Source organism: Glycine max, chromosome 12 (assembly GCF_000004515.6).
Source record: "Glycine max cultivar Williams 82 chromosome 12, Glycine_max_v4.0, whole genome shotgun sequence".
Taxonomy (NCBI): Eukaryota; Viridiplantae; Streptophyta; class Magnoliopsida; order Fabales; family Fabaceae; genus Glycine; species Glycine max.
In genome coordinates, this window is record NC_038248.2 from 33,171,392 (window position 1) to 33,188,126 (window position 16,735).

The 16,735-nt window shown below is 36.0% G+C and overlaps 1 pseudogene across 1 annotated transcript; it reads right to left on the reverse strand.

The window, feature by feature from the left end:
- Positions 1 to 5,950: 5,950 nt before the first annotated feature.
- Positions 5,951 to 9,355, reverse strand: LOC100798152 (APO protein 2, chloroplastic-like; annotated as a pseudogene). The gene is made up of 3 exons (XR_417202.4): positions 8,786 to 9,355; positions 8,061 to 8,404; positions 5,951 to 6,982 (listed from the first exon to the last, which is right to left on the reverse strand). The product of XR_417202.4 is annotated as an APO protein 2, chloroplastic-like (transcript).
- Between the last annotated feature and the right edge of the window lie 7,380 nt (positions 9,356 to 16,735).

Sequence of the window (16,735 nt, forward strand, 5' to 3'; positions counted from 1 at the left end):
CATGAATATAGACAAATGTGTGAATGTATCCTCATGATCCATTGCAACAAAGGGGTGTGAGCCAATCAGACTGAGCAGTGTTGGCTTCAATTCCGCAACCTTGTTGCTAAAATGAGGAATGAGTATGTTGTTGTAATGCTTTGGTCCTTGTTGATAAGCATAGTCGCCAAGAGTCCTCTTTGGTGGTCTATTTCCTTCTCCTCCTCGACCAACCATGTTATCTTTTACAAGTGGCTTTTTAGTTGAAGGATAATCAGTAGAAGAAGATTCACCTAGTGGTCTAGTGGTTGCTTGTTTCTTTTTCTTCCTATTCTCTCTTTTAGTTTTGGTAATTTACAGATCAAATAGTGATTTATCTGCAGAAAATTTACCTCGCATAAAGGAAAAAGAACACACTATAACAACCTGTGAGCACCAAGGTTAGTGTTAGTCGTCTTATACGACTAACTTTTGTATAGAAAACATTTTCTAAAACTTGTATAGATCCCTAATTTATGGCTATTTTGTAGTAATTTTGTAAATAAATCTTGTTTTATGGTTAAAGCTATCTCTAGAATATTTCCATTGGATTTAATGATGAAATCTATGCAATTTCAGGTGAAAAAGAGGCTAAGTTATGAAGTGCTAAAAGTGACAGTTGAGCTTAGCTCATCAGTTGGGCTAAGCGTGCATCCACCGCCAAGTGCAACTTCAGCATGCTTAGTACGATAGAAGAATCTGGCAGAGCATCAATATCAAGGTTGCGCGCTAAGTGCGAGATCAGTGCGCTAAGCGCAGCAGTTGTCTTCAGCCTGGCTCAGCGCACGACTGGCGCTAAGCTCAAATCCACTTACTCGCGCTTAGCACGAGGGTGGCGCCAAGCGCAACATCACGGATTCAGAGCCTATTTAAAGTTTGTCTTGTGCAGGATTAGGGTACACACACTTTTACAGAGATTTTTGCACAGAATTCCAGAGCACACCACAGTGCCTATTTCAAGAATAGAGCTCTAGAGGCAGCAAGAGGAGAAGCTTTTGCAGGGAGACCTAAGTTTTGTAATTAGAGAAAGATTAGTGAGTTGTAGAGTGATTGTGCAATGCTGATAAGAGGAGGAGGGATCCCCCTTCTTGTGTAAGGAGCAATTATTCTCTACTCTTAATCTCATTATTGTTAGGGTTTTTCTGTAATGGCTGGCTAAACACCCTTGTTGGGGATTTCTAAAGAACAACTGATGTAATTACTTTAATATCTAATTAATTGTGTTTCTTGTGTTCAATGCTTCTTTCAGTGCTTAAATTCTGTATGCTCTTGGTTTGATCAACCATTTGTGTGCATGGTTAGGAGAATTTAGCATTGGGAAATGTATTGTTGCCTTAGAACTTGAATGAAGCAGGATTGAAACTTAGTCTTAAATGAGGGATCTGCGGATTAAGTTTTAGTTTTAAATATGTTGTTACAATAATGTTGTTTGGTCTAAGTCTAGTCCAACAAGAAGGATCTGAGGACAAAGCTTAGGCTAAATTAGTCTAAACTTTTGTAAGCTATTTAAGCTGAGTCTAGCCCAACAAGAGGGATCTGAGGATGAAGCTTAGTTTAAGTTAGTCTAAACCTAGGAGGGTTGTCTAAATTAAGCCTAGTCCAACAAGAGGGATCTAAGGACGAAGCTTGGATTGATTCAGTCTAACTAGGGATCGAGGTTTAGTAATTTAGGCTACAACATAGAACACAAAAGCATGATTGATTAGAGAAACATCTTTATATACATCAGCTGATTGTTAGAAAGACCCAACATCTTTACCTACTGATGTCAATCTTACTTGCATTTTTACTGTTTTTAGCCTAGACTTAGTTTAATTATGTTCTAAATCATCAATTATCAATGTTTCTTTCAACAATGCCTTATTTCTGAATTTAACCCTATCTAATACTAGTTCCTTGAGTTTGATACTCGGATTTATCCGTTTTAATTTTAAATACTTGACGACCCGGTGCACTTTTCGGCAAACTGGATTTCCCTTGAACATATTTGTATAAAGAAAAAGTGGACCAAAAAGTAACTGCAGGGAAAATCCAACAGTTAGTGAAAAAAGAACACACTATAACAACCTGTAAGCACCAAAATTTACCTTGCATAAAGGAAAAAAGAACACACTAAGGATGATGGATTTTATACCATGATTGGAGGAGGAGCAGGTATTGGTTATAATATAAATGTTCCTTGGGAGAATGGGCAATGTGGTGATGCAGATTACTTTGCAGTGTAAGACCACATCTTGTTTCCTGTTGCTAAAGAATTTAATCCAAATATAATTATAGTTTCTGCTGGATTTGATGCAGCTATTGGTGAAACTCTAGGAGGATGTCGTGTCACCCAATTTGGTTATTCTATTCGGTTGGAGAAGTTGATGAATTTTGCTGAAGGTAGGATTGTATTGATTCTAGAAGGTGGATCTAACCTTGATTTCATCTCAAAATTAATGCATGTCTGCTTGGAAGTTTTGCTAGCAGACTAGCCTATTATTGAATCCACATAGACCTATCCATTTGAATCTACATGGGGTGTGATTCAAGCAGCTTTCTAGGAGTTAATTTCCTTTTGGCCTACACTTGCATGTGGAATTACCACAAAAAGTTAATCTCACAAATGGCACCACCTCTGCATACTTTTATCTCGAGCTCTGACTCTGAGGCTGAGAATGATGTAGGTGCACTAAGTTCAAAAAATCATGTTGAACTTCTTGAGGATGTCATAAAACCACTTTCTAAATCGAAAGTTGATGCTGATAAAGAGGTTGATGTTTCTAGTACTTGGCGATCGAAATTGTCAAATGTTTATATATGATATGCCTCATATGGATCAAATATGTGTAAAGGAAGATTAAATTGCTACCTAGCAGGTGGGGAATGTAAGGCATTAGGACAAAGCAATATTTGGCCTATGCTGCAATATTTGTTCCTGGTTGGGTCTGAGATAAAGCAACTCTTCATTTGCTCACCTGATCAACTCGACCAAATGCAAGGCTTCAGGATAGAATTTTTAAGGCCTGTACTGTGCTAGGCAACTCTTCATCTAAAGGAATGTTCATAGACTCTTGCTATGCCTATTGCCAAACTGAAATGTAGGGGACATGGTTGAGAAGTGACTCTCCAAAGATGAAAAAGACAAAAATTGAAAAGGTTGTAGTAGATTGGTTTTATAAAAGAAGGTATTTTCATAAGATAGATTACCCACATCTTGAGGACAAGGTGTTTTTGATGGGCCGGAGAATGATAGACAGAGAACCATAAAACCGTTAGAATCATTCTGTTAGGATTGTTTGTAGTGCCTTAGTGCTTCACTGTTAGTGCTCTGCTGTTAGTGCTTTCTATTATTGGCCTTGATTGTCCTTTAGTTATTGTATAGCTATATATGGTTGTAATAGGCAATGAAAAGAGAATAAGAAGAAATACACTTTCCTTTCCTTACCTTTTCTCTCTTGAGAGGCCTCTAGTTCTTGAACTCTAGGAATCCTATTTCTGAATCGTAACATCTTCAAAGAGTGTAATATCTACTACTCTAATTAAGGACACTGTCACAATTAAATGAGATTGATATATATTCTGTAATATTTGTGCTTCAACTATTGGTAGCATCAATTAAAATATTAGCAGCATAGGTCAAGTATCAATTAATTGTATGAATGGTACAAGTACAACTGTGTTTTGTGGCGATGGAATATCCTGTCTTGGTGAGACAAATTTAGGGGTGAAATATGCCATCTGAACATCGTCCCCCTTTTGAATTATTCGGCTCTCGTCCACGACTTTGTTTTGCAACGTCAACACCGACTTTGGCAGATAAGGTTTTACCTATTAGCATAAAAAAGCTATCCAAGGCATCAAGGTATTAAATTAGTATCTCATGATATATATAGGCCTATTGGGTTGCAACATGTAGGATAATATATGGTAATGCTAGATAACATTATATCAATACAAAAAATTATATAGGCACATAATCTGTGAGCCATTATTGGCATGGCCTAATGGTTATGGCCATGTAATTCTGAACCACATCACAAATTACGTAAATATATTATATTGAATGGCGAAATTAAGAAGAGTTGATGCCATGTTTGCAGTGCATGCCGTAGGCATATATGAGTGGTATATAACATGCGTGGTATAGAATATGCCAAATCACTAGCGCACTAGATATATATCAAATATGGTATATGTAGTGTATAGTGTTCTTATGCACAGGAATAAAGCAGAGAAAATAATGAGGGGTTGAAGAGATAGAACCTTGTTGGAGACCAAGTAGTCAAACGGTTAAAAGAGTCGAGGATCTAATTAGTGTGGTCGGACACAGTTTTATCGGGTCTAACAGTCAGCACCAAATGTTCCTATTGATTTTGATAGAAATTTGTTACAGAAATGCTCCTCCTTGTGCTCCTCCAAGTACAGTGGTGGGATATACATGCGAAGATATTCTGACGCACTTAAGTTAAAGGCAGGTGAATAAAGAACAAGTATTGAAATTTAGGACTAAAATTAGTTATTTTACCTGAACCTTAATAATCTCTTTTATAAAGGTAAAATTGAATTATAAGATTTCAATTTTCCTCGTAAAATAATGTAAATAGGAAAATTATATAATTTTATCTTATTTTTCCTCTAATAATAGATAATATCCGATTTTAGGAGAAATTTCTATCTTTTTGATTGAAGATAAAAATTTTCTCTGACCTTAATTATATCTGCCAAATTCTCTAGATTTTGAGTAAGCTTCTCGGCCGACCATTGAGTAGAAAGGCTTCCCGAATCCAAGTAGTACATAAATTAAATATATGAAGACAACAACAATAATACTTTTTTGTTCCTAGACTTAACCCTTTGTCTACTTCTTAGGATCTTTAGGTAAATGGCAATGCATGAAATATTCCATAGGAAATTAAGTATTATCACATTAAGTAGTTTACTAGAATAAAAGAAAGTTAGGCATTTTACAATGACAAGAACTTGACCCAAATTGGTTAACGATAACAACATAAAGTTAGGACCTTTAGTGATAAAGGGAGAAGGGAGAGAGGAGAAGTTGTGGGTTCAAATCTCCTTACTAACAAAAACTAACATTTGTTAATCTAAAAAAACTCTTGAAAGTGAAATAATATCATTGTGTATTGGTCATTTAAAAAAGTAAGGTCAATCTATCCTTTCTTACACGCCATTGAAAAGTTTTACGCCATTTAAAGAGCACTAGTTTGTCAATAGCCCTTATAATTTTATAAGACTAAGAATCATAAAGAATATTATAGATTGAGTAGAAAGCAATTTTTTTTTTTGTCTATTCATTGTTGCAATGGGAATGTACAATGTGAGGATTATTATATTATCAAAGTACTTGTATATTAGAGGCTTAAATACTTTTTTCCCTATAATTTAGTATTGTTTTCATTTTCGTCCTTATGAAAAAATTATTTTAGTCCTTGTAAAATGTATTTGTTTTGTTTTTTGTCCTTAAAGTAAGTTAGATAAGTGTCTGAGGCATTATAAACTTCGTACCCCATTGCCCAGAGGCTCTTCGCTATGCAAAGGTATGGGGGAGGGATATTGTACGCAACCTTACCCTTGCATATGCAAAGAGGCTGTTTCCGGATTCGAACCCATGACCAACAAGTCACCAAGGCACAATTTTACCGCTGCACCAGGGCTCGCCCTCTGTCTGAGGCATTATAAGGACGAAAAATAAAATAAACCCATTTTGTAAGGACAAACAGTTTTTTTTTCTGCAAGGATAAAAATGAAAAAAAAAATGCTAAATTATATGGAAAAAAAAAAAAACATTTAAGCCTTCATTGTTGGTAGTTACTCCAGGCATTAGTGGTTATTGTTGCAATGTCAGGCAAATTTTTCAAAAAGGTCCCCCGCCCCCTTTGTCCCCTCTCCAAAAGTTGAGTTGAGAGAAATTGCAAATAAGCTTGAATAAGAATTTTTACAACATCAATCTTACACTGACAATTTTATATATCTTTTGCCTGCATGCAGAGGATAGAAAATGACAGCGTTTGTCTAGATGGCATATATACCCCCAAATAGAACTAACCAAAGTGATGCTTATTCTAGTCCCTAAATAAATCAGTAAATTATCATTGCATCCAGTTTGACACAATTTACACTATATTCAAAAGTTGGGGTTTGTCTATAAGGGAAATTAATCTCAAACTACCATGTCAGCTTCTTTCAAAGTTGATGGGATCCCCACATCCAGCCGCATGGTCGATTTATACTGTTCTGGTAAGGCAGCACCAGCCTGAATGCACATTTCCACTTCTACATGCGCCTGGCCATAAGAATTCCTAAGCTCTCGTTCTAGCAGTGCATTTACATCAGGAACATGCCATACAAATCTTGGAGGGATCAAATCATCCAGAACTGCAGACTGCCAACCATGCTGCCCATTGCGTTGTTGGTGTTTATGGGCTTCACAGTTTTTAGCTTTGAGACCCTGGGCACCAACATGAATTTCAGGGCAATATCCACACACCCTCACATTGTACATCCTCATTAGTCTCTTCGCACCTTTCCTCACCCGTTCCATGCTTGGAGAGTTTCCTCGGCAAGAGGGACTATACTTAATTAATCAGGTATTTCAGCTAGTAATGGTTTTAAAGGGCCCTCTGAGATTTTATCTGGTAGATTACTTTCATCAGCATCAATGAATTCCTTCCTCCAAATACGGATGATAGGCTTTCTTCTCCTTTTGGTGGGAAACTCTGGAATTTCAACACTGGCTTGAATGCGGAGCTCAACCACTGCTGGAATTCGAGGGATAGAGAATCTCTCTTCATGAGTAATCCGTTTTCCAAGACGATCAAAGAGGTGATAGGCTTCAATTGGAATTAATATGTCTTCAACATGTGCATTCGTCCATTCGTGGAGGCCCTAGCGGATGTTGGCCTGTGTGCCTTTACATGACTTGAATGAATGTCCAACAGATCCTAAATGGATTTCACTGCACCACCTGCGTTAGTATTCCAATATTAGACGCTTCAGAACATTTGATCACTTCTTTCTTTTTTCAGTAGGAGACATTAAATTACATTTATTTGCAAGGGAGTGTCAATTTCCAGTTGCAACTCGTATTCAAGCCTGGTAAGCACAAATGGTATGTTGTTACTTGTTAAGGTAGCTAGAATTGGTCCTAAATATTAATTATGTGCCCTGCTGAAAATGAACATAAATGGATTCTTTGGGCTCAAAATATAAAAGAAAGAATAATTGTAAATCCTTCTACAACGCCTTCCTAAAAATCCTCCTACATACAAAATGAAAAAAAAAATTTGAATACATTTAATATTCCAAAATATTAAATGTATTTTACATATGATTTAATACTTACTATAGTAGCTACTATTATAAGAGTATTAGGAGAGGATATAGCATTACTCTAAATAAAAACATTCAAACTTCAATCTTTGAGAACATAAACTCAAAGACAGATTTTAAAATGTTATATAGTGACTATGAGAGATTGAGGGGATTTCCGGAGGGTGACTCATAGTATGAGTGAGCCTTAGGGAATCCCCTCAATCTCAAAGTTCTGGCAAGCATGCATGAAAGTGTCCATGCAGTTGGGGTAAGGACTAAAGAGGCAGCAAGGGGAACTATTTGTCTTCCTATGAACCATACCATCCATTTCATAAGGGTATAATAGCTACACCATAATGCAAGGCTCACAAAGGTCTAAGTATGCAAACTTTGCTTTGTTGAAGAAACAAAATAAGAAACTATCAATTGCCCACCATGATGGCAAATTGAAGGAGGTATTGGTAACATCCAATTTAAGTTCTAGTAACACCAATAACAGTTAAAAGCTGGAATGTGAAGCGGCATATTAGTTTTACAAAGATTTATGCATCATTTCAAACTAAGTGTCAATGCTGCAATATTTTTCGAGGTCAGAAACAAAATTGATCTCAGTATTAGCACAATTACTAAACTAAAACAAAAACATGTAATTTTTATGTTCTTAACCAGCATTTCACACAAGCTCCACATTAGCTAACAGTATGCTAGAGAATATGAAGACATATAATTACCCACAAGCATGCACAGGCACCACTTTGAGCAGCTTCTTCAGATTGTTGATCAAAGTGATCCTAGTAGCATTATACACATTATATGCAGTCGGTATAAGGCTCTTCACCAGCAACCCATTCTTAGGTGCTGACATGTTTTATCGGCACATCTTTCATCTTCATCCTCTCCCTGCTCGTCGCAGTTCTACAATGGGAACTGGAAAAGGTTTCTTCTCTTTTCTGGAATACTGCCGAGGAAAATCAGCATTTTGTGGCACTTCATTCCCGATGGTTAGCGCACCATGACAAAACCTCTCTGGTTGAATTCTTATAGTCACAGGAACTCTAATCGTATTGTTACCATGCTGGTTAAAAAGACAAAATCAGAAAGCAATAAACAACAATAAAGTATATATATATATATATATATATATATATATATATATATATATATATATATATATAGGAAATTCAAGGGTTAAAACCTGTGGGATAAAATGAGAAGAATCATTTCACGAAATTCAGAGACCTCGCACCAAAATTATTTCATGAAATTCCCAAAGGCCATTAACGGTTACCAATTGAACAGAGAACACTTACGCAATGAAGCAATTATTTTAGGGAAAATGAGAAACACCGAATCAAAAGTTGAACCAATTTAGGTTTGGGCAAAATACTGGATAAAGCAAACCACGTTGCCCTCTACTTCTTTCCCACCTGAAATGAGGAAAATAAATAAAGCTCACCTGGAGACAATGGAGTGAACTAATAGAAGATAAAGGGTTGGGCTTAAGCAAAAGAGAATCTCTTGGAGTTATTCCCGTAGTCGTACTCATAGTGATTCCTGAGACAAATGAAAATGGTGGACTAGAATTGCTGAGAAGCATTACCCACAACACCACCAAAAGGGATTACTTCACTGCAGCGTGCACCGTGCTGCATCAATTTAACAAATACGCAACGCAACACTACCAACCCCAACCGATTGTCTCTATTTCAGCGCAACTTCAGAAACACCAAAAGCCCCACCCAGTAGTTTCTTTTTTTTTTTTTTTTTGTGAGCAAAAGGGCCGAAAGCCCCAACTAAGAACCCCTACAAAACGAGACTCCCCAGAGTCTGCTAACAGAATCAGGTAAATACATTGGGAATAACAGAGAAGAGAGAAAAATCTTCAGACATCCCATACGCTTCCTTGGCTATAAAACATCCCCAATTGGCTTCCCGAAAGATGTGAGAAAAGAAGACTTCCTGCCTGGAGCCAGCCAAAGTTTTGATCTCCTTCACCAGTAGTTTCTTATCCTCAACAACAGTATGAGATTATGTGCCTTCATAAAATATTGTTGTGCCACCTTTTTTTTTTTTTTTCATTTTCATTCATTTTTACAACATTCACGTACTCAAGGATCAAAACACAATGTCATCAAGTCAATCAATATCGATCAATACACAAGCGTTATGCAACATATACACTAAGACTCAATCCTATATGCAATGTGGTACCATGTCAGTGAAAAATCACGTCGGGCGCCCAGGAGTACATGACAAGACAAACACTAGCAAGTCAGGTCACTCTCACTAGGTAAGATCATAGGAAGACCAGTCACGGTCACGGTGTTTTGCGAGAATGCTCCAATCATATGGAATCAACATAGTCTTAAAGGAGAGCACTCAAACCGGGTGACCCCCAAGGCCTACACTCCAAAGAGTCCGTCAGGACCTCTCCCTCCTGATTCAGGTCCAACCCATAAAACATTTTAGCACTCAGACTCTATCTATGAATTGTACAAAACACACGACTCCTCAATTGTTCTCAAATAGTTTATCTCGTCGCCCTTAAAGGGTTTTAGCATTAACTCATCACCCTTAAAGGGACTTAACATTAACTCGTCGTCCTTAAAGGGTCTTAGCATTAACTCGTCGCCCTTAAAGGGACTTAACATTAACTAGTCGCCCTTAAAGGGACTTAGCATTAACTCGTCGCTCTTAAAGGGACTTATAGTCATGTGATTGTACAATTCATAGTTCACAACTCAATGCACACAACATCTCAATCACATACATACACAATTTATCGCATACACCCGATCGCAATCACAATGTTATAATATCAATTAACACGTTATCACACCTCATGAATCATATACACTTTACATATGAACTATGCAATACACACAACTACTCAATTGTTTTCAAAATCATTTTAACTCGACGGGTTCCCAATACTCGTCGCCCTTAAAGGGTCTTACAATTGTGTGATTGCACAGTTCATAGCTCACAGCTCAATACACACATCTCAATACACATCTATTTCACCATTAATCACAAGTTCAAATTATCACATACTCAAATTTGAATCACCATTTCATAATCTCAATATTACAATTTATACAAAAAGTTTATAACAACATAGGGAGTAAAACCCCTCAAATAATTTCACACAATTATACCAAAATCAATTAATCAAAATTATAGATATGAAAAAATAAAAACACCAAGATCACTCTATTTTATCAACCAATTTGCATCAGGACATCAATAATGTATTTATTATAATAAAGGGAAAATTATAATTTAATAAACATCCCAAAATAAACCAATTTAATTTTCTAAGGATCCCTACACATGTTCATTCTAACCCCAATTGTGATAAACTCATCCCTTACCTCTAAGCGGGCTCATGTATCTTCCAACAGAAATAACGGCATCTCTAGCAAGTTCCTGATATTCCTCAATTTTTTCCTCTGATTGCTCTGATAGGGTTCCCAAACGTCAGGGAGAAGAATGGATTGAAGCCTCCATTTTATACTGTCTTCGTGCGATTCTGTTTTCTCTCTCCGTGGATATTATTTCCAAAATCCCAACGGTTAAGATGTGCGAAATTGAATCAAGAACCACATATTAAAAATTTACCACAATCCAACGGTTAACGAATCCGGAATCATAGTTTTACCGAGACAGTTTTGGGTTTTTGCGGGAAAAGAAAAGGCTACGATGCGAAGTGTATTTCTCTCAGCTCCGACATGATTTCGAAATTCCAAATAGTGAAAAGGCTCGAAATTGAGTTTCAAACCTGGTGCTTAAATTTCACAATGATCCAACGGTAAATGAGTCTGAGATCTAAGACAAGTTTAGTGGTCTGCGGGAAAATAAAAAGTTTTGGGAGAAGAGAGAAAAATGAAAATGAGGGAAAGAGGAAACATCGTCGGTTTGAAAACTGACCTAACATATCGCTATTTATACTTAGGGTACTCACATCTTATTATTTACTCTATTTATTTATTTTTATTATTTTATATAAAGGAACTCTATTTTATTTCCTATCAAATGAATAAATCATATATATATATATATATATATATCAAAGCATTATTTTATTACAATTATTTTTTCTTTATTTATTTAATTATAAAAACCTCACCGTTCTCTAAAAATTTATTTATTTATTTATTTTTACTAAAAATCCTTTTTAATTTATTTACAAAAAATGGGATGTTACACCAACAAAGGGGGTTTAGCCTCTCATTGTCATGGAGACATTACAATTGCAAGAGGGGAATATTTAGTAAAGGAGGAAATGATAAGAAAGGAAATGGAGGGAAGGAATGACTCTCATTGCTTGTTTTTCCTTCTTCTAGCCTTTGTCTTCTGTAAGGAATTATATTCTATTGAAATTTTTGTATGTCTTCTCCTTCTTCTCTCTTCTTTTATAGGTGCGGATTATCGGACTTCTGAATTAGTTTGATTTCCTTAACTAGTCATTATTTCCTTAATTATTCTGTTTTCCTCAATTAGTCTTATTTCCTTAATTAGCCATTTTTTTCTCAATTAGTTTTCTTTCCTTAATTAGCTTGCTTTTCTTAATTAGTCCTTCTTTCCTCAATTAACTTGTTTTCCTGAATTATTCCTGCATTTATGGGCTTTATTTTACTCACTAAGCTTCATAAATCCATCACTTTTAATATTCTCTGGACAAAAACTATTAATTTAACGGAAAGACGCTGCATTAGGATATGTGATATCAAAGAGGTATGCGCTTCAAGCAGTGTTTCTCATTCAATTATTTGAGAGAATTTTTTTTATGCTATGTGCGTAATTATATAATTGTTATATATCTAAATGATAAATAGGTTTGTCATCTGATTTATCTTGCATATTAAATTGTTTAATCATAAGGAACGACCTGACGAACAGGAGACTTATAATTAATAATTATTTTTTTTCTCGCATAAGATGCATGTTTTTGAAATTAATTATATACTGAGCGCCTAGACAACCTAGGGAAGTAATAAAATTAATTTATTGATATCAATAGGATTGGCCTGACAACCAGGAACTTATGTGATATGATATTTCTTATTTTGATTTGAAAATGTATATGATACATTGTCTTAGAATGTGTATGAGAAACGACTTGATAACCAAGTGGCTCGCTCACAATTTTTTAAGAGGCTTTATGTGATCCACTTAAAAGAAATAAGTATTTCTTACATTACTATATTATCATTGTAATTAGTGGAAATATCATTAATATTTTTATATTTTTTAAAAGGTTTGAAAAATTATGCTTTGAGAAGTTGAAAAGTTGGGGTACACTCTTGGGAAAGAGCTTTCTCAAGATTTGATTATGCAATCACTTTCTGATTCATTTTCACAATTTATTGTGAATTTCAACATGAATAAGATGAGTTGTGACTTGCATGAGATGCTTAATCTGCTAATTGATTATGAGAATCAAATTGCTTCTGAGAAGAAGAAAGGAACTATCATGGAAGTTGGCAAGAGCACCAAGAAGAAAGGCAAAGTACCAAAAAGGAAGAATCTTGGACCTAAGGGTGGCATGACCAAACCCAAGAACAAAAGCAACAAGATTGACCAAACTGATAAGTAGATGGTTGAAGAAAAGAGAAATAAATCTACAAGTAGGGAATGGAGCAAATGTTGCCACCTTAGCTTTAGGATTAGTTTCTTTAATAATGCCTACTGGCAAAGTACTAGTATTGGAAGATTGTTATGATGTTCCAAAATTTGTTTCAAACATTATTTCAATTTCCATGTTGGACAAGCTAGGTTTTTGCATTATCTTTAATAATAACATTTGCTCAATTTATCATGATGATTATTTATATGTGAATGGTTATCTCCAACGTGGCATTTATGTTTTACTCGATGTGAATCATAACTCAATTATGCATGTTTCTTCTAGTTTCAAAAGAAAAGAAGATAATCAAGTAAATAAAACATATCTTTGGCATTGTAGGCTAGGTCACATTGACGAGAAAAGAATTAACAAGTTGCACAAGGAAGGTTACCTTGATAATTATGATTATGAATCATATGAAACTTGTGAATCTTGTCTCAAAGGAAAAATGACTAAATCTCCATTTATTGAAAGCGGAGAAAGAGCTTCTGAGTTATTAGGACTAATTCATACAGATGTTTGTGGGCCCATGAAGATTCAAGCCAAAGGAGGATATTCTTATTTTATCACCTTCACTGAAGATATGTCTAGATATGGATTTTTGTATCTTATGAAACATAAATTTGAATCATTTGAAATGTTTAAAAGATTTCGTAGTGAAGTTGAAAAGCAAACTAGTAAGAGTATCAAAATGCTTAGATCTGATAGAGGAGGAGAATATCTTAGTGATAACTTTATTGACTATCTAAAGGAGAATGAGATTCTCTCTCAGTGGACACCTTCGGGAACACCACAACACAATGGTGTATTTGAAAGAAGAAATCGAACCTTACTAGATATGGTTAGATCCATGATGGGGTTCACCGATCTTCCATTAAACTTATGGGGATATACTTTAGAAGCAGAAGCCTACTTGCCAAATAAAGTTCCTACAAAAGCAGTCTCTACAAATCCATATGAGATATGGAAAGGAAAGAAACCAAGTCTTAAACACATCAAGGTATGGGGTTGTCCTGCTTGTGTTAAAAGATTGCAAACAAATAAACTTGAGGCAAGGTTTGATAAGTGTAGATTCATTGGTTATCCTAAAGAGACAATGAGATATTATTTCTACCAACCTTCTAACCATAAAGTGTTTGTGGAAAGAGGAGCAACCTTTTTGGAAAGAGAGTTTCTTGTAGAGGGAAACCATGGTAAAGAAATTGAACTTGATGAGACTCAAGTCACCAATGATAACATAACTCAAGAATATGAGATGGAAACTGAGAGGCCTTTCTTTGATGTTTTGAAATTAGGACAAAGCTCTTCAACTCAAACGATTATGGCTCAAGAATCAGCTATTGTTCAAGAACAAGTTGTTGTTCAAGAAGAAGTTAATGAACCAATCTTAGAACAATTGTAGCAACCTTTGAACCCAACACAAGAACCTCTTAGAAGATCTACTCGAATGCATCATGCACCTGATAAATTAAACTTAATGGTGCAAGATGACATGTCAAATGAGGTTTATCATAATGATGATGACCCTAAGGGCTATGAAGAGCCCATGAGAAGCTCATATTGCAACAAATGGCAAAAAGCCATGGAATCTGAAATAGAATCAATGTAGATCAACAAATTATGGACTTTAGTTGAAGCTTCAAAGGATATAAAACCAATTGGTTGTAAATGGGTTTACAAGAAAAAGATTGGAGCAGATGGAAAGGTCGAGACCTATAAAGCTCGCCTTGTTGCTAAAGGATATCGTCAATAGGAAGGAATAGATTATGACGAAACATTTTCTCCTGTGGAAATGCTCAAATCAAATTGGATTCTACTTGCCATAACAGCATACTATGATTATGAGATATGGAAAATGGATGTGAAAATAGCTTTCCTTAATGGTGAGTTGAAAGAGGAAGTGTATGTAACAGCCTAAAATATTACTAGTTATAAATCGATGTTTAATTGTATTTATCATGTTATTTGACTATATGATTGACTTGAATGAGTGAAGGTATGGCTTGAATTAGTCATGTGTGAATTTCTTGATGTGGATGTTGAGTTATGTGGGGTTTTGTTGAGATAAGTTGAAATTATGAGATTTCAAATTTTACCTAAACCTAGTTCAGTCAAATCGCGATCTCGGATATGTTAACCGTTGGATCGTCTTCAAATTTTGTTTGGAGATTCCAAAGACATTTTCCCACATTCTGACCGTTGGGATTATGAAAATAACAACTTTTGGTGTCTCACTAAGCGAGAGAGAAATTGCACTGAGCGAGCAGGGGCGCGCTAAGTGCAATTCCAACCCGAGAGGGAATTGCGCTGAGCGAGATTTGGCCCGCTAAGCGAGCCCTAGTGCAGAGGGAGTTGCGCTAAGCCCAAATTCTCACACTAAACGTGAAAATTGGACTCCGGCTTAGCGAGATGAGCTCGCTAAGCGAGATCTGTAGATTATAAATATGTTCCTCAGCGTGAAAAACACGATTTTTCACTCTCCTATCCTCCAAAACACCACCCAAACCCTAAAACCTCATTTTCCACCACCCGCGACCACCGATGGCCACCGCGAGCCGCCGTTGCTTGCCATTGAACCCCTACACCAAGAGGAACACTTTAATCGGAGTGGAATCCTCAGAATCCTCCTCAAGGATTCGGTAGAGAAAATCCTCAGATCCTCTATTTCATAGCTTCTCCGAGGTAATCTTGATTTCTAAACCTTTCTCCTAGTTAGTTTGAGTTCCTCTTAGTGTGTTGGGTACTATAATAGAGTGTTTTACACTTCCTTTGAAAAACCTTAGAGAATGAGACATTGTAAAAGTTATCTTTTTACAACATTGATGTTATTTTTGTGACCCTCACTGAACCCTGGTCACATTGGCGTGATCGGAATTTCAAAATGATGTTTCCTTTTTGTAGAATCCGAAACACCCTCAGCCCTTTTATGTTTTGACAAGGGTATTTGATCCCGAATGTTGTCATTACCTTGTTTCTGAAATCTATATTAAATTTCCTTCAATTTGGCATATAGAACCTTGCGTTTGGACTGACGGGCGTGAACGAGAGAGAGGTCTCTAAGCCACATAAAGAGGAACTGAAGGAGAGCTCACAATAGGTGAGGGGAGTTTATTATAGTTTACAGCTTTTAATGCCATAGTTGGGGTCAGGGAACCTAACTATGGGGATATATGACTGTCCCTATTGCATGCTGGTTTTCAAGAAAACAATGTTTTTTACTAATGGGATGCGACATATCTATTATTGATTAATAACATTACTATTAGATTTGTGCGGTCTGAAGACCTGGGGAGTGTGAATCTCAGGCATGAATTGTATATGTATATGCGCAGTGTGACTTACTGATGATATTTCTATTTATGACATTAATTGATATGAGGTGATGTTGATGTTTATGATGATAATGATATAAGATGATGCTGTTATTGATGATTATGTCTATATGAGCTGATGTTGTTATTGATGATTATGTTAATATGAGATATTGTTGTTGTTGTTGATAATGTCATTGAGATGAGATGATGTTGATGTTGAGAGTGATATTGAGATGAAATGTTGATGATGTTAAGTTGTGTATGTTCATGGGGGGTCCAGTGACCTTGTTGGATATCCCTGGTGGGGGAAATAGAGTGGTTAAAGAGTTTTAAGCATCTCTAGAGGGGGATGGCTTAGAATCTTTAATTATCCATGGTCAGTGCACTTGATGATGCCCATGTTTCATACGTTGTATGTTGTGTATGTTCATAGGGGGTGCAGTGACCTTGTCGGATGTCCCTG